Below are 27,422 nucleotides of genomic sequence, written 5' to 3'. Positions count from 1 at the left end.
TTTTCATACGTAGATACCTGGAAGCAATGGTTTGGGCAATACAATTGCCAGAACAGCAATGTCAGCATAACCTAACACTGGGAGAATACAATTCTCAACTCCATTCTTTACATATTGCGTCAGAAACTCTGAGTTTACACATCTTTATTCCACCAAATAAAATTGAGCATAAACATTCACATTTGTGTTTTATTGTTAGAATGTAGGGAAATAATTTTGTCTCTCTAGAGCTCAGATCCATAATCTATAAGAGTAACTGATAAGGATTCACCAGGGTGTAATGAGATATCGACATAGTCTTTGTGGTATACAACATGTAGCAGTCAATTGATTACTGTTAGTTCTATTCTTATCAATAAAAGTGAAATGAATTTATAATAAAGAAATTACATGCTAGGACTCACAGCCAGACTCTGGGCAGAAAGCTGAGAGTTGTATGGAAGAGTTGGGAGATGGAAGGACCCGGAGGGTTCAGGAGCCTTACAGGGTGACCATCAAGGCCTGTGGATCTGGATAGGGGAGAGCCTGCACAAATTAATGCACCAACCAAGGATAGTGCATGCAGAGAACCTACACTCCCTGTTAAGATATAGCCAATGGACAGCTGCTTCTCCATGGCTGTTGGGGATGGAGTACGGACTGCCTCTGACATGATGTCTGATGCCCCCGATTTGATCACTTCCCCTTGGTGGGGAGGCCCTGACAGCACACAGAGGAAGGGGAGGCAAGTTATCTGGATGAGACCTGACAGGCTATGGTCAGTCGGTGGGGGAGGAGGGGCCCCCTTTTAGAGGTCTAAGGGAGGGGAATAGGATGGGGGAGAGAGGGAGGGAATGGGAAGATACAAGTGAGGGGATAACAATTGGAATGTAATATGAATAAATTATAATAAATTTTTAAATTAAAAAAGAAAATGCAAAAAGAGAAATTAAAGCTTTCAAGTTGCATAAAATTATCAATACTATAATTTCACTTCATAAAGCTTATCATTCTCAATGTATTCCTATTTATGATTTTAGTCTGTTTTTATTCTTGTTAGCATAAATGAATGACTTAAATAGCTTCTAATTGTGAATAATGGCTATATAGTGCCAGCTCATGATAATATGCTTGAGTATCTACTTTGTGGATAATTGTCTGGAAATTAAAATTTCCATATGGTTTCTCTCTGTTGCATGTGTGTGTGCTGCCTTCCCCTGCTACCAATTAATATTTAATGAAATTCATTTTCATGTTGTCCCAAAGGAAAAATGCCAAGAATTCAGTTCTTACAGTCTAAAAAACACTAAAAATATGGCTCAGAATTATCTAGGGGCTTATCCCTTTTCATGAAGGCAGGGCTTAGAAAGATGATCCTGTCTTTAAAGGCATTATTTTTAAAAAGGGTGAGCAGGGCACAGTGATGCACACCTGTAGCCCCAGAACTCTGTGAGACAGAGGCAGGTGGATCTCTATGAGTCTGAGGCCAGCCTGGTCTACAAAGTGAGTCCAGGATAGCCAAGGCTATCCCTGTCTCAAAAAGACAGGAAGGAAGGAAGAAGGAAAGAAAGAAAGAAAGAAAGAAAGAAAGAAAGAAAGAAAGAAAGAAAGAATAACATGCACTTTTAACAGGAAGTACAATTTACCATGGGATTTAATATATGTGTATGGAGGATTAAAGAACAGGTCAGGTCAGTTTAATTCATGTTAACAAGTTACTATATAATAGCTACTAAATTCAAGATATCCACAAATGTTTAAATGCAATAATGAATAAGATGCCAGCCCAGTACACAGTCAGTTTGGTGTCACTTGGTAAAAATCAGCAAAACATAATAAAAGCATTGGCAGAACAAGTCTTACATCTCAGAACTCTTGAACTTCTGAGTTTCTGGGTAAGATGGCAGAAAGGCTGCCTCTGTGTGAACTGGCAAAGAATAATCCTACCAAGAAAAATACATACTGTATCCCCCCCCCCCCAAAAAAAAGAGAAATTGAAAGAGAGGTTCAGAACTCCATGGAAACAATGAAGGAGTATTTCAATTAAGTAGGAAAAAAGATGAATGATTCAGACAGGCAAGCTGAACAGAGGCTTTAGCTGAATAGTTTGCTGGCATAGGGAGGGGAAGCAGTCACTACTTCCAAGAGATAAGCCAGGAAAAAAATGATGGGCAGTCCTACTCCCAGGATAAAGGCATGACCCTATCAGTCCTCAAATTCAGCTGTGGGTTTTGATGAAACAATGATTTCTCTAGAGGACAGGCCACATTGGTGAGGTGCATCATTTTGTCACATTAGATGCCTTAGAGGGCAGCAGCTGGGCACTGTCTTGAGTGAGAACCTATTGTTAAAACTTGAGGTACCTCCAAGGCCTGAAATCACGAAACATCCACAAGTGAAGAAGCATCAACTTGGTTTGCCACAGCCTTTGGGTGAAGAAAGCCCCAGAGAAGGAACCTCAATTTGGCATGCCACACTTCAGGTAAAGGAAGTCTCAGAGAGGTGGCTGTGCATAGCAAGAACAACAAATGTAGATTAGACAAAGGGTATATAAATAGATGACATTTTGTATTCATCTAAGAAGTGTTCAGGGGAGATAGCCCTGCTTTCCATGTATATGAACAGTTCAACTGGAGTTTGATAGCTCTGAGCCTGAAGCCAATGGATGGATCAAACTCTGGACTGGCCTGTCTTTCACTGCTAGAGCCCAAAGATTTGGAAGTTCCAGGAATGTACATAATATGTATAGCTGCATTCCTCCAACAGGGCGATTAATACTCAGGATGCATTGAAAAATATGGAGACAGGTTCTGTGCTTGTACCCATCTGATTGCTATGGTACCTTCTCATGTTCAGTGTATCTGAGTGACATTATTCAGTTAAAATGAGAGTCCCATCTGTAAAGTCATGAGAGTTGAGGGGAAGAACCTGTCTACTATATACAATGCAAATATTAACTGTGGCCAGTAGAGGCCTCTGGCACACAAAGAAAAACAAATATGGTAAAAACAATTGAAAGGATTTTTATTTCACTACACTTAAATTTTTTCTCTTGAAGGCCACTGAAAAAAATCTTTATAAGGACAGTGACTCACAACTCCCAAAATGGAACTAAAGGGCATCCAACAGATCATGAAGGGAGGGAGAAAGGTGCCAGGAATCCATTCAGGAAAGCTGATAACTGTTGCCATAGAACTTGAGAAGGAGGAGGAAGGCCAAGGCATACAGGAGCAAGAATTCCAAAAGGGACTGAAGTGCTGAGGGGAGAGAACTCCCAAGAGACCCTGGAGTCTGTAGGAGGTGAGTGAGAATATTTTTCTTCATGGAGGACAGGGAGGGGCCCACTCTGGAGACTCTATGCTGTAGCTGGGGGACTGAGGGGGCATCCCCAGAGAACATTACAAGAAAGCACCAGATCATTCTTGAAGGCACCCAAAACAGTCTTGGGTCTGCTAGCCATTGGCACCACATGTGTCTTTCATCCACTCTCAGAAAAGGTCTTCATCTTTCTTTAGCACCAGAAACTGGTCAAGGAACACATAAGCCTCGTCAAAGATCCTTTCCTCTGGCTTCTTGCCCAAGACTTCACCAATGCCAGCCAGGCTTCGCACTGGCTTTCTCCCATGGGCTCTGCCAATAAATCTTGGTGCTTTGGGGATGTCAGCATCTTGATCAGGCTTAACCAGTAGCTGTGATTGATTATACTCCTTGAACCACTTTGCTGCTCCTGTCAATATCTCAAGCTACTAGAACCCTCTTCAAATTCCTAAAGCTTTTCTTTTAATAATTTTTAACTTATTATTCACCTTCATATATTGATCTAGTTTTGCCTACATAATTTTTCATTATTGAGCAATATATTTTTATACTTATCTGATTGTGTTTTAGCCATTTTTGCACTATTTGCAAACCCCTTTTCCATTTTATTTTTACCACTAATGTCCCACTGTTTTCTCCTCCTCTCTACAACATTCTTCTCCACTCTTTCCCTTGGTTTCCTTAATTGTGTATAGCTTCTATTCTTTCCCTTTCTCTGTCTCCTTCCATCATCTCATTTATTTACTATTTCTATACCTTAAATAATTTAAACTTCATAGCACATTATACAATACTTTGTGATTTTTCAGTTGTATGATCACTAGAGAGAGAAAGTAAAGAAAAAAGAAAAAGATGCACTAGCACTGAAGAAAAAATCAGCACAAAAATTGAGCTACTGAATTAAAAAAATATAGAGAGACGTTGGAATTGAAAACCTTTATGAATCAAATAAAAACAACAGTACAGTCAACAGTAGAATAGATCAAAGAATGATGAATAGATGAAAAAATAGATGAAAGAATATCACTGATGAAGAGCAAAGGTGATGAAATATTACATTCAAATATAAATATGGGAAATATATGAGCATGACCACAATGTTCACAAAGTCTGGGATATGACTAAGAGATTAGAGATATTGAAATAATAGACCATAACCTTTACCATTCCATGGTATTTAAATTTTTCATTTATACATGTTGTGGACATTTTATTCTAAGGAATATAGTTATAATAATCCTTGCACACATTCTAAATTTTATTAAAGATTTCAAAGTAATAAAGCTCAGCATGAACCACATGATTTCTCTTCAATTTTCTCCTGCTCTTGTCTTTTCCTAGTTCTCTTGTACCTAGGTTGCCTCTATAGTTAGAAACAGTATCCCTTTGAAATGTTATACAGGAGAATTTTGTCCCTTTCTTCAACCTTGTTTACTCTTACTCTTTCAAGATATCCAGACAAGCATAGGCCTTAGTCTTTTTTATGCTTTGAGACAGGGTCTTGCTATATCGCTCAGGCTAGAATTTACCTCACTACATACCCCAGGCTGAGGCTGAATCTGTGATGCTTGGACATATTTTTAGTCTACTTTTCAGGCAAAAGTATAGACATGTTGGCTTCATTTATATAAAATGATCATAATCTTATTGCTTTTTTTGTAAGGGTGAAATAATTATATGATGATAGTGGAGTTTCCGTTTGTGGAATTGTTTTGGGAATTTACCATCAGAAAGAAAAAGAGCACATTGGTATGAAGAGATAAAGAGTTCATGTAGAGCATGATCTCAATGAATTTGAATGGTTGTATACAGAAAGGTGAGGATCTCTAACAGGTAGATGAATCTACATAGAACTACTCTGAAGTAGATCTCAGAAGAATGTCTGAGCCAACATCACATTCAGGTAATAAAGTTCAGACACTATGCCAGGCATGGTGGTGCACCCTGGTTATCCAGATATTTGGGAGGAAAAAAAAACAAAAAACAAACAAACAAACAAAAAACGGGGAGGCAGGTGCAAAGACAGCCTGGGGTATACATAAAATCTTTTGTGAAAACAACAACAAATTTCAGAGAGCAGAACAAAGAAAAATTGGTCAAAGGCAAAGCTGTTGTGGGAGTGGATAGGACTCCATGAAAGCCACACAAATGAAAAAGTTAAAAGATAAAAGAAGTATAAGGAGAGTGCATGTCTAGAAGTCAAGTGAAAATAGAATTCAGTCACACCAAAATGACCAATACTATCATATGTAGCAGTAAAATTTAATAAGAAAGTGGCTAGGTAGATGGTTTAAGTTGATAATGACATGATGATTGATTTATATTCAAAATTTTAGATGCATCAATATAGGAAAGATGTTTTCTTCAAGGTTGTCAAATACAAATAGCCAAAACACTATGGATGTAACATTTATATAATTCCTGATAGTGTCATGGGTCTTCTTGCTATCAGGAGTTTATTTCATATATATGGAATAATATAAATGTATATGTAGAAAATATAAAATTTAAAAATTAAAAAAGAAAAAAAAAAAGAAAGCGGCTAAGAAGTACCCATTATAAAAATAAATTAGTAATTGGTGTTCCTGAAACAGACATTTTAGTAAAGAGATGGAAGTGAAATCCTTACAACAATGCTTGAAAGATGACTGGCAAGTGAAGGATTAGAGGCAGTGAATGTAGAGCCATATTTGTGATCTCCAAATAAGGAGAAATATTGATAGGATAACAGAAGACTCTTCTAGAAGACTAGAGGAACCTCCAGGACAAAGGTGAGTGTTTCAAGCATATATTTGCATTGAGCAGGTTTATAAGCCAGGAGAATGATTGGGTTAAGAAGGAGACGTATAAAGTATTGTGGAGAAAAAGGTGCATGTTAGTGATTAACTCCAAGTCACCAATAACGTGTTGTTGCCATATTAAGAAAGAAAATCACTTCTCTTGGAGTCACTTAGCCAATAGCAAGTCCAGATTTGAATTCTCTACTTTATGCTCCCTGTCTTTTCTGTCCACTGCCTGTCCGTTGTATGACTATGGATCTGTGCCTGCCTGAAGGCTGTCTTGTGGATCTGTTTATCCCCGAGCCTCTGTCTCTTTGTGTCTATCTGCATAGGGTATTTCTGTGTCTGTTGTATGAATTATAAGCATCTTTGTGTGTGAGTGAGTGGTGTCTGTCCCTAACAAATGGCTTCACTCTGTCTTTATTGAACAACATGGAAAGTATCACATGGGGGAAAGAATGGGTTATATTACAGAAATCTTTAACATAATTTTACAAGGGATTAAATCACCGGACCTGACTGGTCCCAACTAACCTAAACAACAGACATCTTTTTTAAATCAACCAATATGCATAAATGGTTTCTTTCAACATTTATGGTACAGATTTAGGAATTTGCTTTCCATTTCTGTATTTACTGCTTTCAACAAATGATACATATAGATTATTATTGGCCAGAGGCATGGAAGAGTACACAAGTTAAGACTGCAGTTATGCATGATCTTAGGTTGTAAATATAGATTACATGGGAAATCCAAGGCAAATAAGGTTGACTGTTCCATTGTTCTTTTAAAGGCAGGCTAAATAGTTTAAGTACCCAGTAGACTAGCATTCTGAAATCTTAAGTAACTTTAAGGAGTATTATTAACTTTGGCTGTGAGTTCCCTCAAATTTTCCAGTCTCATAGTGTAAGAGAGATTTTCACAGTATCATATCACTACAGAAAGGAGAATGAATAGCTTAAGAATTTTGAGGGTCTTGGTGAGACAATGAGGAGGAAGCTCAGATGGGAAATTTTGCTATATGTAGCCCATATGAAACTGGAAAAATAAAGGTGTAACATACGAGTGTGCATGAGTTCTAGGTTAGAAATTTCCTGCTAGTTTCAGGGGTTTTTTTTAAAGCTAGAGAATGAAATTTGTTGGTGGGTTTAAAGGGTAACCAATAAAGTCACACATTTACAGTAAAAATAAAATAAAATAAAATAAAATAAAAGGTGGAGGTTTGGAGTGATAGCTAAGGGAAGTTTCTTGGGGAAGAACTTCCAAGAAAACATAAAAGGATCAGACACTGACACTAAATATTTGAGGGCATAAAATTTGTATCCAAAGGTCAGAGTGAGCTTCCTCAGAAGAGCTGGAATGAAAACAATCAAGAAATGATGAATTATTGCAAACACGGGGCTTAAATGTTTGGGAATTCAGGAATTACTCCACTTTTGGAGACCCTTCACCTCCCAGATGAGCATGAAACCATCTACACAGCTAAGATGACCCTGAATATTTGATAAGATTATATCTTTGAGATCTTATCATTCTAGTCTTCTTCAAAAGCCCTGTTGAGCCAGGCAGTGGTGGCAGCGCACGCACACCTTTAATCCCAGCACTCGGAAGGCAGAGGCAGGTGGATCACTGTGAGTTCTAGGCCAGCCTGGTCTACAAAGTGAGTCCAGGACAGCCAAGGCTACACAGAGAAACCCTGTCTCAAACAAACAAACAAACAAACAAACAAACAAACAAACCAAAAAAGCCAAAAGCCCTGTTCCCTGTTGAGCAACTATAAAAAGAATGTTTTCTTTTAGACACATTGCATACATTCAACCCCATCTTGCTTCTTTGTTATATATACTTATTTTCTCATGTCAGAATTCAGTCCATATCTCAGCCTTACTGTAATCGTCCACAGCAGTAGTCTTTCTTGAATAAATTCTCTTTTGTTGTTTCCTTTTATTATTTTTAAACGAGTAGCATGATTTTTAAACTATAATTATCCCTCAGATAGAGAAATTTTTCCAAAATCTTTAATATGGCACACAGACATTGCACAATCTGTTTCAAATCTAGCTTGTCTGTATTCAACACTATTACATAATTATTCTGTTCTGATCATAATATAGACAGAATCTATTTAAGTCAAAATCTCTATGGTGGTTTGAGTGAGAATGTTCCAGTATGTTCATGTATTGTGATGCTTTTGGGCGAATTTAGAGGTGTAATCTTTATGGAGGAAATATGTCACTGGAGGGGAGCACTGAGGGTTTAAAGACTCTGTGCCACTTTTTCTCTGCTTCATGATTGAGATTCAAACTGTGACCTCTCAGCTTACTCCTTCAGCAGCAATGCGTACAACTTGCTTTCATGCTTCTACTTCATCACAGATTCTAAATCCCTGGAACTGAATGCCCAAAATAAACTCCCCCCTCCCGTCCCACAAATTATCTTGGTTATGATGTTTTATCACAGCAGTAGAAAAAATAATTAGTGCACTTTCTACTTTTCGCTATCCACATCGTTTAATTTCACTTTCACATACTTTTTCCTTTACATGAAATTCTTATCTGTCAACATGGAGAACAATATTACCTCTATCATTAATTTATATGTTTACGAAGAATTTCTTCTTAGGCAGCTATGTATGTACATCTACTATGTCAACACAGGGTTTGTCTATCAAAGAAGTTATTGATTCATAATTGTAAAAGTGAAAGATGACTATTACCACTTAGTGGTAGATTGTAGAGTGTCCCATTAATGGACATAATAGGCCCTTATACTTTCTGTAACTTTTTTATTTTTTATTTTTTGTTTGTTTCTTTTGAGACAGGACTTCTCTGTGTAGCCTTGGCTGTCCTGGACTCATTTTGTAGACTAGGATGGCTGCAAACTCAAAGAGATCTGCCTGACTCTGCCTCCCCAAGTGCTGGGATTACAGTCATGCACCACTGTGTCCAGCACTTTCTTTAACTTTTAAATTGTGAATAAATGTCCTCAGATATTACAAACTCCTAGTCTCTAGCCTGTTTGCTCTTGATATAAAAATACATATCTTCAAAGTTACTATAGAATCTAATCTTAAGGTACAATCATTCAGAAATATGTGTGGTACCATTCTGGAGATGTTTTACTATTCTTTTATAATAAGTAATTAATTAGGCAAACATCTAACTCAAATCCTAAGTGAATTTTTTATCTTCATACTATGTAAATTCTGCAGAACTTCATGTTAAACTTCCAGTGTCGTGAGCATCACCTATCTGCACATACTTTTTTGTTTTTAAACAATAAATCAGCCTTCCTTCTTTACATATTTTTTAGACAAGTCTGTTTGTTGATAGGAGCTACTTCTTTATAGTGGTGGATATATCATATGACCAAAGGAGTACAAACCCCAGGGAAAATACTCACAATGTTTCTTTAATATTTCCCAGCTATCTAGTTACTATCAAGTTTCAATTGAAATTTATAGTCCATTTGAAATTTACATCTTATTAGCAATTTGCAAAGCTTTTACAACACGACATCTTTTTTTAATAGTTTCTAAAATGTTTAACTCTTTTAGCAAAGTACATTTTGTAAATATGCACATATTGCTTATACATTGTATTATGTTCAGAATTAATTACGTTTTTGTCTTATAATTACACATTACAGAATAGTTCAGCCTGATTTTAACAAGATTAATATCCAGCAGAAAATGACACAAAAATGTTTTATGTATAGCTACTTGTTTACATGTCGTTTCTTTTTTTTAATTTTATTTTATTAATTTATTCATATTACATCTCAATGGTTATCCCCTTCCTTGTATCCTCCCATTCCTCCCTCCCTCCCTCCCATTTTCCTCTTATTAATGTCAGTATTTTAACACTAATATGTGGTTTGGAAAAGATCATTGGATGTTCACTAGTTCATGGTTTCACATCTTTTTCACAGAACACAGAAAATGTACATGGGCATTCTATACATTTCAGTTTGAGGAAGTGTAAAGCAGCTTTACAGTTGAGTGACTAAGGGCTGGCAATAGAATGAAATCAGACTCCTCTTGGAGGACTTTCTTAAGCTTGAATGTTCAACTAGAGAGCGTGCACTTTGTTTTGTACTGTACAGAGTGCTGAGCCATTGACAAATAGCACCTTTTTACTGAGTGCTTACTGTGCATCACAGTAGGTTATGTATATTGAGTGCTTTACATACTTTCTCTCTTCACCTTATAAGTATTCAGTGGGTGTCATGATTCTCATTTTACAGTTGAAAAAACAGATTTAGCACGGTTAGTTATCTCTCCCACCAAAAAGAATAGAAATACAAATTTGGCTGTAATTCCCAAACCCATTCTCCTAACTAGAGGCAAGTGAGAGAGGGGAGTTTTATAAAGATCACTCTGGTAGAGAAGTATGAGAAAAGACTGCAGGAAAACAAATCAAAAAAACATTTACCAAAGCTCAGATGCCTGTAGTGGATCTCATCCTAAGTCTCCAAGCCTCTCCTTTTCAGAGCATTTTAGACCTCTCCTCGCCATTCTTTTACTTTGACCTTAGGGCCTACCTAGGGTGTGGGGTTTTGTTCACTTTTTCTAGGTCGCGAACCAACTGGTCCCAGATCAGACAGCGGCATCAGTGGTCCCTGGCGGGGGTGGGGCGCATGCGCGCGGTTGCTAAGAAACAGCAATCCAGGCGCCGCGGTGGTAAGTGCGCCCGGGCTGTGTGTGTAGGCAGCAGCGCCAGAGGAAGAGGAGCACGAGGATGCAGCTGCTACCGCGGCCCCAAGAGGGAGCAGCCACTGTTCTGTGGTCGTGGGGCCCAAAATATTGGAATTAAGCCTGGGGGTCCTGTTGCTGAGAGGACTGGGGCAGACGATGCTGCCAGAAGCGCGGGCCTAGTATCCGGGAGAGTTCGGTTCGCTGGGCGAAGGCCTGCCGCCTTTGCTTCTTCCTGGCCCTCTAAGTGGATGGTGTTGAAGTTGGTGGCTGCCTGGGGCGCAAGCACCGGGCTGCTTCTCTTGCACCCAGCGCTTCTCTGGCCCTGCTTGGACAGCTGCGACGCCGCCTCCTCTCGCCCGCGGATCCCACCCTCAGCGGCGGGGGAGGGGGAAAGTTTTCCCCTCCGCAGGGGCTGTGTGGTGCAGAGCGACAACAAGACCATAGGAGAGTAGAGGTGAGTAGTGGTACCGCAGTCGCCTGGTGCTGGAGCTGCTTTCTGATCTCTGGGTCTCTGGGGCCCCAGCAGGCCAATGAAGCTTTGCATTCTCATTCAGAAGCTTCTGACACCCTTCCTGCGTTTGCTCGCGGGTAATTTCTTCTAGATAGTTTCCCTTCTCAAAGCCACCACTTTGTTATCTCAACCCTGGCTTCTAGAAACATAGTGTCAGTGATTAAGGCCTGGGGTTGCTTTTTACATGCTGATGATTCTAAATACAGTTATGCACCTTGGTATCCGGTTTGGAAACAGATTCTCCTAGTGCCCTGTTCACATAGCTCTGCTTGCTCTAACTGTGGCTCTGACTCTTGATCTAAGGAGGCAGTCTGACCTGACCTCAGGCTTGTCAAAAACCCATCCTCTGCGTTGTTGTTACTTCACGACTGAAAAATTGACCAGGTAGCATAAATAGTGCCTTACTTTTCAGTGTTTTTATACTTGTGTGCAATCAGCTTCTGCAAACCATATGCCTACCTCCTGATTCTTAACATGTGAAACTAGGCAGATACTAGTTATCCTAAATAATAGTAAGAATAGCAATAAAAAGACAAAACTGGTGATATGTTCTATTTGACAGCCAAAGTATCATCAAACTTGAGAAGTAGAAAAGTAGATTATTAGCAATAGGGGAAACACGTTTTACTAAGCACTCTTCATCTAGAATGACTCACTTCGTTTAAAAATGTGTTGATGCTCCTAATAAAAATAAGGATAGTTGTGATCTATTTGTTCTTCTTAAAGTAGGCTACAGTTGAAAATAGTCACTTCCCAAAAAGGTTGGCATGAGACACCCGAAGTGAGAGTTTAGATAGTGTGATTAGATAAGGTTCTAACCTTACAAGGTGTTTTGACAATAACGTTATTTTGAGGTGTGAGACTGTTTCTTTCAAAGTAGATGGCTGAGAAAATTTGCAGTTCCCAGTTGACCCTTTGCAAAAGTGAACTCAATTAGAATTGATGTAGAATTTTAATTTTAAGGCACTTCTGTGGGCTGACTACAAAGGATGGGTTCTTTTATTTCACTCTCTTCTACCCTGACAGTTTTAAGCCATTTCAGGTCTCTTATCTAAAAAGAAGTGGTGAAGAAGCAGCACAATGATGGGAGAGCTAAATTTAGTTGTCGGTAACCCTTTTCAGCTGCAGAACTTTAAAAACGATATAGATGCCATTTGTGATTAGGTAACTTTGGCTAGTGCATCTGTTTATACTGCCAATTTCCTGATAGTTTTAGGTAAAAAGTCTTATATTGAATGGTTTTGTGTTTGAGATGCTCTTGTGTTTAAAGTATAATACCAGGGGAAAATAGTTTTGTGCCTCAGTGTGAATTACCCATTGTGCATTGGCAAATAGGCATGCTGCAAGAACCTAGATTTTATACTTAGAGATTGTGTTTGGGAATGGTCTTGATGAGTACTACCTTTATTTATTTGAAATATTTTTAGATCTAAAGGAACAGAATTGTACAGTAATGAATATGACCAAGTAAGTACCACATACCCCACACCATTCACACAGACTGTTAGGATCACATGGTAAAAAGATATTTGTTTTGCAAGTACTGTTAATGATCTTAATCACTGAACTCTGGAATGAAGTTTGTTTTCACTTGTTTTTATTTTATTTTCAGAGACTTTTAATAAGCTTTTGTTTTCTAGATTCTACTCAGTGCACATCACTGTGAGAATGGAAAAGTGTGGATTAGAAACAGGTTCCAGAATCTGTTGGTCTTGCTTGGGGCAGAGCACTTATGTAGACCCTGGATCTGATTACCAATAATCAGGAATAGAATTTTCTTTGAAAAAAAGCCAGTTGAAATAGTTCCAAGGAATTCAATTGGGAGAGAAGAATATGGAGAAGACATATTAATCATAACATAGAAAAGTATGGAAGAAGAGCTAGAAACTTAAGATCACAGGGAGATCATTGAAATCTAGGGGATATCTGAGAAGGCTTCATAGAAAAGTCATACTTGTTCTTGAAATTGTAGGCTTTGACTAAAGGAGAAAAGGATTATCTGTAGCAGTTAACTTTCTCAAAGTAAGCATTCTTTTCTATGATAAATCATAATTTAATAACAAATTAAATACTAATAGCTTTGCAATGTACATACTATAGATGTTAGTCTTAAAATAATCATCCTATCCTAGGGCATATAAGAATGTTTTCTAAGAAGCTACAAATAATTAAGTTCACATATTTTATAAATGTATAATTTCACTGCATAGTAAATGACAGATATAGTCAAGGTGTTTTATACAAAACTGGTATAGTAAACACAACTTTATATTATTGATATTCTCTAAAAGCTATTTCTAGATACATTCTATGAGCAACATGGATTTTGATTAATTAAATTATATAGCTTAGCTTATCATATACTATCATGTACAATAAAAGGGCTACATTAGAGTCTTGAACTTGATACTTGTCAAACTTCTTATATGTTAATGAGTATGTTAATATTCGGCAAGTAATGTTTAAACTTCATTCATAAACCTTTGTAAAACTTTTTTAGTACATTTGTAATTTTTTTGCAAAGTGAAAAATTGGTTATATGTTAACGGTCTTTAGGTTTTGGTCAGACATTGTAAATTAATATTTTGATCTAGAAAAATAACAAACCATACTGCAATAAGAGAATATTATTGATTTACTATAATATCTTTTGCAATTTTTATTACATTTGTATAAATGCAATATAAATTCAATAAAAACCTTTTTCTTTATAAAAATTCCATTCTTTTACTTTTTGTCTTTTTAAAACCATTTTCGTCTGACCACCAGTATTACTACATCCTATTGTAACAGACCATACATACTTCAAACCAAGTAAATGGTAGAGCTCCATCCTTAAATATTTAACAGGCATTTTAGACAACACATACTTGGTATTGGAACCTGAGTAACATTTATCAAACATGGCAGGGAAAGTTTTCACTTTGGAGTATAAAAAGATAGGCCAGATAGCAACTGCTACAGAAATGAGGTAATATGGAATATTTTAAGCTATTTAAAATATTTTTAAGGAGACCTCCTCCACTGTCAAGTCTTGGATAGCTTCTGGGTCAGTCACCTGGAAGCAATTTTTTACATAATTGATGATTTTTGGATTCTACTTTGGAAAGAGACAACATTTTCTTATACTTGTTTGCAATCTTGCTTCGATGTTTTGTACAGAATTAAGTCCCTGTGGTATTTGAGGATGATTTACCAGCACCATCGTTGTTGTTGTTGTTGTTGTTGTTCTTCTTCTTCTCCTCTTCCTCCTCGTTTTTATTTTTCTTCTTTGTCCTCTTGATGTTGACAGTTTTAAGTCTTTTCATTGCTGGTTTGAATTTTCTACATTTTTAGTTGTAGTATCTTTGGAGTGCAGGTTTATTTTACAGATTTATTCTCTGGAGCTTTTTCTTTTCTTTCCTCTTTGAACTGGTTGGCTTTTGTGAACTTGACACAATCGAGAGTCATTTTGAAAGAGGGAACCTCAATTGAGAAAATGACCTCCCCACCAAATAGGCCTATGAACAGGCCTGTGGTGAATTTTCTTGATTAAAGATTCATGTGGGAGGGCCAACCCGTTGTGGGTGGTACCAACCCTTGACTGGTGGTCCTGGGTGCTATAAGAAACACACTGAGCAAGACATGGGAAGCAAGGCAGTAGGCAGCATTCCTCCATGGCCTCCTTTTATCAGGTCCCACCTTCAGGTTCTGTCTTGTGTTCCTTTCCCACCTTCCCTGCATCCTCTTCTACAACTGCTATGTGCTGTGCTAGCATGCACAGGCTCTGACCCATTCTTCAACCTGAAGTGCAAGTTATTGTAGTTTTAAAGTTCCTGCGGGAACCTGTCAGGTTTACAGGTTTTCAAAGTTGCCAGTGTTACTTTAATGTAACTGCCTTTGTAATATATGGTTCAATATTCTCTAACAATGTTGGACAATTGCAATATTCTGTAGCTGCCAGTCAGCTATGTGGTCATGAGGCAGACAAAAGCAAATAATGCAGTGTCCTGTGTTGCTACACTGTGATGTTCAGTAGGTTATGTGCATTAAATTTAGTTTACTCATTAAGTTTGGAAGGTTTGATTGCGTTATTGAGATGTAACCACATCACAAGCTGAGGATCATTTGTATCATATAAAAAAGTTGTATGTCCCCCAACGTAAACTCTCATTTTAGAATTACAGATACAAAGAATGTGTACATTTACTCCAAGAAGCAATATAACCAAACTTCAAATTTGTGAGGCCTATGTATTTTTCATTTGTTATCTTTTGCTGCCCTCAGAAGTCTTTCTTGATAAACATGTTGCTAACAAACAATAATTCACTGTTTCTAGGCTCAGCAAATATTGTTGTTTCATGAACTTGTCATTGCATTGTTACTGACGGCTGGAGGTTGGTTGGAGTGTTTCCAGTTTCTTGGTCTCTTATTCAAAGACTTGAAGCACACAGACTGCAAAATAGCAGCAGATTTTTATTTAAAGCAAAGTCAAGGGTGACAGCAGACCACACGAGTGAAAGAGGACTCAAGAGCTCTGATTATGTTTTGATGAATCCTTTTGAATAGTTTTTAAATGATCCTATTCTGTGGACTGAAAATTTTCTACTTGAGCACATCTCTGAAAATTTGTGATGGGAGCTTATTGGGATCATGACTTATCCAACAATTATGTTTTGCTTAAATTATCTAGAACATAAGCTTCTTCACTAAGCAAAAGATACTGATAACCATTTCAGTATGGGCAGGAAAGCAAAGAATGGAATTCATTCTTCTGGTATTTTAGCAACACATCAAACAAATACTTTCACATATAAACTGTATATTGATACTTCTAAGGAACTGTTACATGGAGTTCTCATTATCTTAATTGTGTATCTTAGATTATGACTTGTTAGTGTTCTTTGAATTGTTATCCTAAACATAACAATTCATACGAATTTTCAAGTTAGAAGTGCATCACTGAAGTTAATTTTGTCACTGTTTTATTCTGTAGTAGAATTTTTTAACCTTATAAAATGCCATAAATATTAATTGAACCTGAATTTTAATTTTCACAGATTAATAATGATCAAATGGACATTTTCATAATAATCTTTGTTAAAACTACTAGATAGAAAGCATTAGTGTCTCTCTATCCATTTATATCCTCTCTATCCATCTATATCCATGAAATATTGAATTCATGATCAAACTCAATTATTGTGGATAGTATTTCTATTCACTCTCACTTCTGATCTAAGCAAGTTGTATAAAACATGTACACACATAGACACATATATAATATAGAGTATATTAGTTATTTAGAAAGAGTTCCTGTTAGTCTGAAGAGCTGTGTGCATATGAGAAAAACTATTTTTACAACTAAGTAATTTGACTGAAAGTTGTATGGAGGAACATTATTACCTATGTGTGATTCAAAAGTACTGTGTGTAACTCAGGGGACTGAATTGCTAGGTTGGTTATTTGTTTTATTTATTTCTTTGTTTGTTTTCTTTTTGAGACAAGGTTTCTCTGTGTAACAGCTCTGGCTGTCCTAGAACTCATTTTGTAGACTAGGCTGGCCTCCAACTCAGTGAGATTTGCCTGCCTCTGCCTCCCTAGTACTGGGATTAAAAATATGCATCACCACACCTGCTTAACTAGGTTTTTATTTATTTATTTATTTATTTATCTTTGTTTTTCATGACAGGGTTTCTCTGTGTAGCCTTGGCTACCCTGTAACTCATAGAGATCTGCCTGCCTCTGCCTCTGCTTCCTGAGTGCTGGGATTAAGGGTGTGTGCCACTATGCCCAGCTTCAGGGTTTTTATTTTTAAAACAAGTATTTTTTGTTGAAGAACATAATAGAAATTTGATACTTTGTGGATGACAAATGGCTTCATTCATCCTTATCAATTTGAGGTTCATTATTTCATATTCACAATGTCAACTGTATATTTTCACTTAGGATACTTAAAAATTTTTATAATTAAAAAGGACATTCATTTCTGTTTTTCAATTCTGTCTTATTTTCACTATTTTATATTTATATAGTAGCTTCAGAATTTTTTGCTGTTTTATGGTATTTTTGGCATCTACCTAAAACTACTTTAATATATAAGTGTGTGGGTGTATATATATCTATCTTAATATTCAATAATAATAATACAATATTAAGCACATATACAAACAGATCTATGAAAGCCTTTAAAAATAGTGGTCTTTATATGGCTTTTTCAAGCATCCTTAGTGTAATTTGCCTCTTTGCTTACCCCATTTCTCCCCTATCTTCCATTCCCCTCCTCAGTTTAACTCGCCCCCCCCCCCATTATTCTACCTTCTCAATCTGGAAACAAGTTCACATATGAACTCTGACATTAGATTTTTAATTTCACAGGCTATATATACTTATATATTTGTATTTTTTATTTGTCTCTTTTTGTTTGAGGCAAAGTCTTGTGTAGCCTAAGCTAATAGCTGAGGATGCCTTTGAGCTCCAGACTCTCCAGCCTACACTTTCCAAGGGCAGACAGGTATGTGCCATCACACCTGGCTGGCATGTATCATATACTCATATATTTAATGGTTGTTACTGAGTTTAGTAGCTATCTACATGTACATATTCAGTCCCTATATACATTCAAACAAATATTATTAGATTATCTGTACTTATTCCAGTTTTTGTGATTTTAATGTATTGTCATTATTGCTGCCAATTAGTATAAATACCTATGATTCCATAGAAACATAAAAAATGAGGCACAAAAATAGTTATTAGATTTTATACTTCAGTTTTTATTAATTTGCAATAAATTTTGAGAGAATAACACTAAAATTGTTAAAATTGTTATTTTTAAAAAATTTTATGATAGTGTTTTTCTATATGTGTAGCCTTGGCTGTCCTTGAGTCACTCTGTAGGCCAGGCTGGCCTCAAACCCACAGAGCTCCGCCTGCCTCTGCCTCCTTGAGTGCTGGGATTGCAGGTATTTGTCACTGCACTTGCCTGAAAATTTGAATTTTTATGAACTGGCATGTCTTATGATTTTCTTATGCTTGTAGCGACAAGAACTAGATTAACTTTTAGGGATATTATCCTAATAAATAGATGAGAACAATTTATAGTAAATATACCAATGGATAATAAGTGAACATATTTCTAAAGCACTTAAAGATACCATTAAGTAGTTTAAATTTCTCTTCTATTTTGTTTATTGATTTATTTCACAATTTTTCTGTAAAAATTGCAAAGCTAATTTAATTTCAGTAATTTTTGGTATTATAAATTTTAACATTAGTGTGTTCCAAATTACAAGATGAAATTTCATTAATTTGCAGTCTGTTAATCAAGAATTTGTTAGAGTCTAGGTAGATGTAGCAGTCACACTATTTTTTTCTAGATTCTCTGCCCTATGTTAGTTATGGATTATGCTGTGCAGGAAAAATTGCCATAGTCCTCTCAGGGATTAGGAAATCTTGGAGTTTCTTGCTGGTATCAGAAACTTGATATTGGATTCAAGTAAGTGCTATGAAGAATTAAAGTAGGGACACAAAGGTTTAATCGATTTTAAAACATCTTTGAGGTATTCTATCACTAATTTAGATGCTATATGCATAGTACTGTGAAAGAGATGCAAACAGTAGTTAATAAACTTTGAGACTCCTTTTTAGAAATGCTTTGGGCAGAAATGTTTCAGATTTTGGAATTTTCCAGAAACAGGAATATTTGTAAACATTTATGCATTGATTATCTCTAATCTAAAATTAGAAATTTAATGTTATTGCAAATCTAAGACCAAGCATTACTGTCATGGCATGAAACTATTTAAATTTTGGAGCATTTCAAGTTTTGAACTTTCGTATTAGTGTTAACCAACCTGTAGTGAAAGAAATTTTAAGGCAATATTCATAACAAACTGTTTTCAGATATAGACAGTGCAGTGGGAATATATCTTGAATGTAAACTCTTAATACATTTGCAAACACACATTTTTATTGATTCATCAGAGAGAGAAAGTAAAATATGCACTAAATATTGCAACCTATAATCTTAATATACTTATGGTGCTGCCAAATATCTGAAAAATAAACCCAATACTCTAGGACTTTCTCCTCAGTTCTTAAGTAACAAATTGTGGTGGTATATACTTGTAATCTCTGACTCAAAAAGCTGAGGCAGAAACATTGCTCTGAGTTCAAGGCAAGCTTGGCCTATATAATAAGTTACAGGATAGCTTGGGCTGCAAAGTGAGCCCCTATCTTAAAAACTAAAAATACAAATACTAGTAAAGATTTCTTCCACTTGTATTATGATGCAGTAACACCTAAAACTCAACATTTCTGATGTTCTCAAATTAAATTCCTCCGACAAGAAAGGTAATATCTACTCCAGTTAATTTTGACAAGCTAATGTTAACACAGCACAGCTAGGTACACATAATAGGTGTTGGAGGCTTACCATTTGTCACTGATACTTTTCTAAGATGGGACAAGAGCTAATTCTTTATTTCTCTGACTTCTGTAGTAATGCTTTGTTTCTATTTTGTAACTCCTTGCTTTTAATTTTGCAGGTTTTAGATCTTATATATAACAGCAGGGGAAACAACAACATGGGCTATTTGCATTAATTAGAATAGAGATTCAGCTCATTCGTTTTTATAACAAAAAAAAATACATTTTTTGTGTTTCCCTCCAGGTTTGCCACTCCTGTGATATGTAGTGAAATTTTTGCTGTATGTTTATTTGTGGATGAGAAAGACAGAAAATATGTTACAGAGCTGACCATCTAATGCACAGAGGACCCAGATTCAATTCCCAACACCCACATGGTAGTTCTCAACTATGTGTACTTCCAGTTCCAAGGGATCTGATGCCTCCTTCTGGCCTTCCTCACCTACCAGGCACACATGCAGTACACCTCCAAATATAAACACCCATACACATAAAATAAAATGAAAAAAAGAATTAAAAGTCGAGTATAAATGTATCTTATCTGGGTAGATCCAGAGAACTGGTTAAGAAAAGAATACGGAATTGATAACGGATTTTCTCATTAAGGATTAATTTAAGCATATGATGAAGCTGTGGCCAGAATGCAGTACATAAAATGTTGGAGCTTTAAGTTGTGAATAATTTGTTTATCACTGCTCTTTAATTAAAGTATGTTGTTAAGTCAGGTGTAATGGTATGCTTGTAGTCCCAGATACTCAGTAGACAGAGCATGGAAAGATTGCTTGAGTCTACCAGTTTGAGACCAGCCTGGGTAAAATAGGTAGATCTCATCTTTTTTTTTTTAAGCCTATTTTTGGTAAAAAACAAAACAAAACAAAACAATAAGGATGTGTTTAAATCAGCTTAAAGCAAAATTGTACATGTATATATGCATTTTTATGAAGCATATGAAAGATTCTCGTGGAAGCAAAGAAAAGAAAGTGTGTTATAGGCATATGAGGAACTTGAACAAGGAAGAAAAGTAATCAGTCTCTAAGGAAACTTGTCTGAGATCATATACACACAAGTAACATTTCATGTACTGACCAGGTTATATTTATGAATATGCATATAGGTAATAACAAAGAAAAGAAGCCATAGATAAGAGGGAGAGCAAAAGAGTTGCATGGGAGAGGTTCGAGAGATGAAAGGAAAGGGGGAAACTGATGTATTTATATTATCATTTCAAAAATATTGTACACAAAAGGGCGCTTGTGTCTCTCAACCTGAATATCATATTATTGATACAATGGGCCCCAAATAAATGGAAAATTCTTAAGGAATATCATGCTGAGAGAAGCAGAAGACATCCAACAGAGAGGAAATTTGTCTCCTGGAGATTTCACAGAGTTCTAAAAACTGGCTAGAACAGGATGGACCTGAATCCCAGATAATGTTGGGTCAGAGGTGGGTGGAATCACACCTTGACCAAGACTGTTTAGATATTTATATCCTTGGCCCCTGCTTAAACTTTATTTTCACTTCAGGACCCCGAAGACTGACTTGAAAGGCTTGTTTGATCTCTTCATCCCTCTTTCAATGTGGCTATATTAAATAAATCTTCTTTTTCTGCTTTCCAACTATTATTTTTATTGGTTTACTGAGGACAGGTGGCCTAACTGATTTGGCACACAGACTGTTCTATCATTTGTACATAAAATATGTGAACGGTGAATATTGTATGTGCTATATTTTCAATGAAAAATTGTAGGAAGCTGAAAAACAAAAAAGAGGCAGCTATGTTGATGATACATTCTTCAGTGTAGCCTCTCCGACATTTTTATGAGACAATACATCACAGCCAACTTCCTATTCTTCTGGTTCTTACAAAATTTTCACCTTCTCTCTTGCTATAATTCCTGACCCTAATCTGAAAGAGGGCAACAGGGTGGTGTGCTGGAAGGGTTGGAGGGAAGAAACGGAAAGAGGAAACAACATAAATATATTTTAATTAAAAAAAAATTTTAATGTATAGAAGTCTTGTTCAAACTTTAACTCGCCTCTTTCAGTGTTATCTTGTATGGACATACAATGTCATCAACTAGGATGTTGATCTTATTTTTATAAGCAATTGTTTTTTATTGTATGCATTTCCACATGTATAGCTTCCTGAAATCCAACACTGCATCGAGGTATTTGGTTATACCATCACCACAAAGCTCACTTCATTTCAGTCTTTAATAAAGCCATCTCTGCCCCATCTATTTCATTCTTAGACCTCTAACTTCTTTTATTTTCAGTAAATTATTTTTTTTTACATTATGGATATTATGTAATGTTCTTATTTCTCTCTGGTAATTTAATTTTCTCTTGATGTTTACTTTATCTGATATCAATATACATACTGTGTATTTTGAAAACCTATATTCTAGCCCATTGTGGGAACATATGCTTGAAATCCCAGCGCTTGAGAGACAAAGGCAGGAAGACAGAGGATTCCTGGCTATCCCAGCCTATTTGGCAAGACCCATGCTATTTCAGCGGCACAACTTTTCCATCCATTCACTTTCAGAGTAGCCATGTTATGTTTGAAACAAATGTCCTGTAGATAGCATATATTTAGCTCTGTTTTATTGTTTTTTAATCTAGTGGGATTACCAGATTTTATAGTAGATCTATTTTTTACTTAAGGAAAGTTAATACTTTTTGTGGTGTATACAACATTCTATAGTTAATGCAATAGTGACTAAGGCTGTAAACTTTAGTATTAAACATTAATGAAATCCATTATTTCGTGCTCTAATCTACAAAGAAAGTGAATCTTATTTTGAACAGAGTATATGAAATGCGTCATGAGGTATATATGAGTATGTAGTGACTATGGAGTGATAAATTGGCATATGCATCATATCAAATAGTTACCCATATCCCCTGTGGAAAGAACAGCTATAAATCAAGCTATTAGCAAAAATTATAAATAGAACACACTATTACTGGTAATTATATCTTTCACATTGTAAGAGATAAGTTATAATAATTAGTTATTCTCTGTTGTTTTGTCTTTTTTAAAAATAATGATCATATTAAAAGTGTGAAATGATAACACTTGAATTTTTTAGGTAACTGGTAAAGTTGGGATTTTTTTTTAATATACTCACGAGCATTGTCTAAGTCATTGTCTGCACTATAGTAGAGTTTTTTATTCACTTCAGTGAGTTCTTTATTTTGCATACTACTCTCTTACCTGAAATATGGGCTTTATATATTTCTTCCAGTCTGTAGGTTGCCTTTTAACTATGTTGATATATTTGCACTCCCACCCCATCCCTGGCCTGAAGCAAGGCCCCTACATGGCCCTGACTGTCTTAAAACTCACTCTGTAGAGCAGACTGGGTTTGAACTCAAAAAGATACACTTACCTCTGCCTCCCAAGTGCTGGGACTAAAGGCGTACACCTACACCAGGAGTGTTGATAGAATTTTCTCTGTAGAAGCTTTTTAGTTGAATATAGTTTCACTTGTTTAATTTTTTTCTTGAGCTTTTGGTATCACAGCCAAAAAATTATTGCTAAGACCAATATTGTAAAGCTTTGCCCCTATATTTCAGTTATAGCAGATTTTACAGTATCAGGTCTTAAATTTAGTCTTTGATCTATCTATTCCATGTTAATAGATTTAGAGTTTATTTTTATGTATGATGTAAGATTAGTATACAATTGAATTCTTCTGCATACATATCCACATTTTCAGAACCATCTGTTGCAGAAACTACCTCTATTATGTGGATTTGGCATTGTTATGAGAGATAACTTGACTATATAGGTGTCCGTTTATTCCTGTGTTAACTATTCTTTTCCAAATTGATGGATGAGTCTGTCTTTATATGTCAGTTTCATACTATTTTATTTTCATTTGTGATTTATTCTGAAAGCAGTGAATGTGAAGTCTTTAGTTTAGCTATACTTTTCTCAGTATTGTTTCAGCAGGTAGGTGTTGTTAGATGAGCTATATACATTTTAGAATTCTTTCTTCTGTTTTTATTTTAAAAATGTCAAGTTTCAAATGAAAATTTCACCAAGTCTGTAGATTGCCTTGGGTTACATGGACATTTTAACATTATTAGCCTTTCAGTCTACTAGTACAGTATGTCTTTCAATCTGTTTCTTCATTAATTTCTCTCATCTGTGCTTTGTTATTTTCAGTGCACAATCTTTCATCATTTTTGTTGTTGTTTCTACATATTCTAAAAAATGTGAAGCTATTGAAATGCAGTTGTCTTTATTTTCATTTTAGCTTGCTCATTTCCAATGTACGAAAACACAGCTTTTTGTGAGGCCTGCAATTTTTGCTAAACTGTTTTATTTTTAAAGAATTTTGTGGAGTCTCTAGGAATTTCTACATATAAGATCACCTCACCTGTGAACAGAATGAATTGTACTTTTCCCTTTCTAATTGACATGTCATTAATTCTTTTTCACGCCTAATGTCTCTGGATAGAGTTTTAATGCTATATTAAGTAGACATGATAATAATGAACATTCCTACTTTCAGCTTAGTTTAAATGAAAAAATTTCCATTTTTTATCATGGAATGTGATCTTAGCTATGAGCTGAAGATATGTGGCCTTTATTTTATTGATGTAATTGCTTTCTGTTCTCACTTTGTTGTATGGTTTTATTAGGGAAGGTGTTGAAATTTGCCAAATGGTTACTCAGTAATTCTGAGATAACCATATGGATTTTATTTTGTTTTTTCTTGCTGTGGCATATTATATTAGCTATTTTCACATATTCACATATTCACATATTGTAGGGATAAATCTTACCTTGCCATGTTATAACCAGTGTAATATGAAGGTCAGCATGGCTTACTATTGAGTATTGTTGCATCTGTGCTCAGCAGCAATATTGGTCTGTTGTCTTTACTCCAGCCTCTAGCTCTATTGGATGGCTTTGCACTACTAATCCAGTCTCTTTACCAGTCATAAATTTGTACAGATTTTTAAAATTTTTATATTGTTCTGTGTTGTTATGTTGAAACTTCTAGAAGTTTATCCACATGTTAGGCCATTTTTTTGACATATAATTGTTTGTTTTTTCTGTTATTTCTATGGCATCAGCAGTGATAGTTTTTACCACGTGTATGTGTGTGATATGTGTGCATATGTGTGTGTATATGCATATTTTCTTGTGTATGCAGGTATATGTGCACTTGTGTGTGGAGGGGCATATTGACTTTCAGTGTATTCCCCAATCACTTTCCACCATATATATTCAGGCAGGGTCTCTCATTAGAACACAGGGCTTGCCTATATGGCTAGTCTAGATATACAGCTTGCTCTAGAAATCCCTTGTCTTTGCCTTCTGAGTTCTGGAATTAGACTTGGACTGACATGTCCACTGGCAAATTTACATAGGTTCTGAATATCTGAACGTTGGCTCTCAAGCTTGCATAGAAAGCACTTTAATCACTTAACCGTCTTCTCAACTCTAGTTGTAATGTCTTTTACTAATTTTTGAATATTGTCTCTTATTTGCAGTCTAAATAATGTTTGGCAATTTCATCTTTTAACACATATACATACACTTTTTCAGATTATAATATAATAACATCATTCTACCGTCCTGTTCCTTCCTCCAGCCTCTCCCATGTACAGCCCATGCTCTCTCTCAAATTTATGGCAACATTTTCTTTAATTGTTGTTACATATTCCTAAATATATAAGTCCATATGATGTTGCTTGTATGTCTATGTTTTCACGGCTGAATTTCCATTTGGCATTGGAAAATCAATTGGTGTGTTCTTGAGAACTATTTTTTCCTCTCAGCATTCCTTAATTTCCTGTAATTTTTTTGTCTAAGGCTAAAACATCCTGAGCTTTTGTGTCTTTCACTTAAGCATGTCTATTGGTGTCATCCTTGTTCAGGTCATATTTAGAAAGCCATTTGTTGCTTCTAACATTCCTTTTTTTATTACATTTTTTATTAATTTATTCATATTACATCTCGATTGTTAGCCCTTCCCCTGTTTCCTCCCATTCTTCCCTCCCTCCCACTTCCCCCCTTCTCCCCTCCCCTATGTCTGTGATTGAGGGAGACCTCCTCCCCCTATATATGCTCTTAGAATATCGAGTCTCTTCTTGGTAACTTGCTATCCTTCCTCTGAGTGCCACCAGGCCTCCCCATCCAGGGGACGTGGTCAGAAAAGGGGCACCAGAGTTTGTGTGAGAAGCTTCTGACATTCCTATATGACACAGTCTCACAGCAAGCTTCCTATTCTTCTATCTCTTAAAATTGCACCCCCCCACACACACTTCTGCAATGATCCCTGAGTGTTAAATGCAGAAGCTATGTTGTAGATATATCAGTTGGGATGGAGCTCACAACTCTGCATTTGGATTGTTTGTGGTTTTCTCTAATGATCACCTGTTGCAAAGAGAAATGTCCTTGATGAGAGGTGAGAATGTGGGTGTAAGGGGTATAAGGGACAAATATTTGGAATGTAGCTAGGGATTATTCTGTAAATTGTAAAGGAGCAGTTTGAGTTTTCTTCTGATCTCAATGACTTCCCTAGCCTGTGGTAGTTGGCTATGTATCCAGTACCTGGCATGGTTATCCTTTCGTTGAGTGAGACCGTTAGTTCCCACCAAGGTATGTATGTCACTATTATATTCTTATGGTTATGCCATACTTATTATTGTTGTGATTAATAGTCATTGAACCTGGCTAATTTTCTCCTTTGGAAACTTGCATGTACCCTTCTTGTGCCATGAAAGCTAATTCTTAGGAGCAGGCTTTCAGGTCAGTTCTTGCTTAGGGGGATCTGGCACAAAGTGTCTTTAGCACTAGGGATTTACCTTCCACCTCTTGGAGACTTGCCAAGGGCAAATCCAATGGCCTATAGTGTTTTGGGACTCTCTTGAACAACTCTGACCAACAACTCAAAAGAGGGCTTCTCATGTCCAGGGGTGGGGTTTTTATTAGATGGTGTTTGACTCTTGGAGGGAGCATTGCCAGATGGGAAAATTCTCATTTAAACTCTATACGTACCTTTATACACTGACTTAAGTATGTTGTAGGTTTATTTAGATAGTTACTTGCTCTTTTACTCTCCTCTTCAGTATGTATCTCCTCCCCTCCAATTAAAGCCCTCCCATTTTTCAGACTTCTCCCTTTTCATCACATGTACCCTGCTATTTCCATCTCTGTTCCTCCCTGCCTTGCAGTGGACTCTTTTTACTTTCTGCTTCCTGCAGTTAGTTACTCTGGGTTCTGTGTACACATCTGAAGACTTGGAGCTAGTAACTGCAGATGAGAGAGCACAGCTGACTTTTATCTTTCTAATTCTGGATTATATCACTTGGTATGCTTTTTTTGTTGTTGTCCCATCTCTTTACCAGGAAATTTCATGATTTTGCTTTTCTTTACAGCTGAATAGTATTCAGTAGTGTATATCAACTGCATTTCCATTATCCATTAGTCAATTGAAGGACATTTAGTTTGTTTGTACTTCTTAGCTCGTGTGACTGTGGCCGAGCAAGTATCTGTGGGGTAGGATATCAGTTCCTCTGGATATATGCTGAAGAATGGCATAGCTGGGTCATATGGTTCATTTATTTTTAGTTTTTTGAGTATTCTCCACACTGATTTCCAGAATTCCTGACTCAGTTTGCAATTCTACTGTTAGTGACTGATGGTTCTGGATCTTTTTCAGCATTTGTTATTGACTTTTCAAGAAACCAACTCTTTGT

General features: G+C 36.2%; 1 protein-coding gene across 4 annotated transcripts in view; it reads left to right on the top strand.

Annotated features, from left to right (window-relative positions):
* ZC3H12B (zinc finger CCCH-type containing 12B) overlaps positions 1-27,422 on the top strand; it is a 372,224-nt gene that overhangs the window by 165,540 nt on the left and 179,262 nt on the right. For 3 of the 4 annotated variants that reach the window (XM_084789891.1, XM_084789889.1, XM_084789888.1), the window contains exon 1: positions 10,770-11,228. The gene's annotated coding sequence lies outside the window, so the exon portion shown is untranslated. Of the gene's footprint in view, positions 1-3,037; positions 3,280-10,769; positions 11,229-27,422 lie in introns of those variants that run through there. The other variant, XM_084789887.1, reaches the window with a different exon arrangement.

This window comes from Acomys minous, assembly GCF_964271855.1.
Source record: "Acomys minous genome assembly, chromosome: 7".
Lineage (NCBI taxonomy): Eukaryota > Metazoa > Chordata > Mammalia > Rodentia > Muridae > Acomys > Acomys minous.
This window is presented reverse-complemented; position numbering and strand designations above follow the sequence as displayed.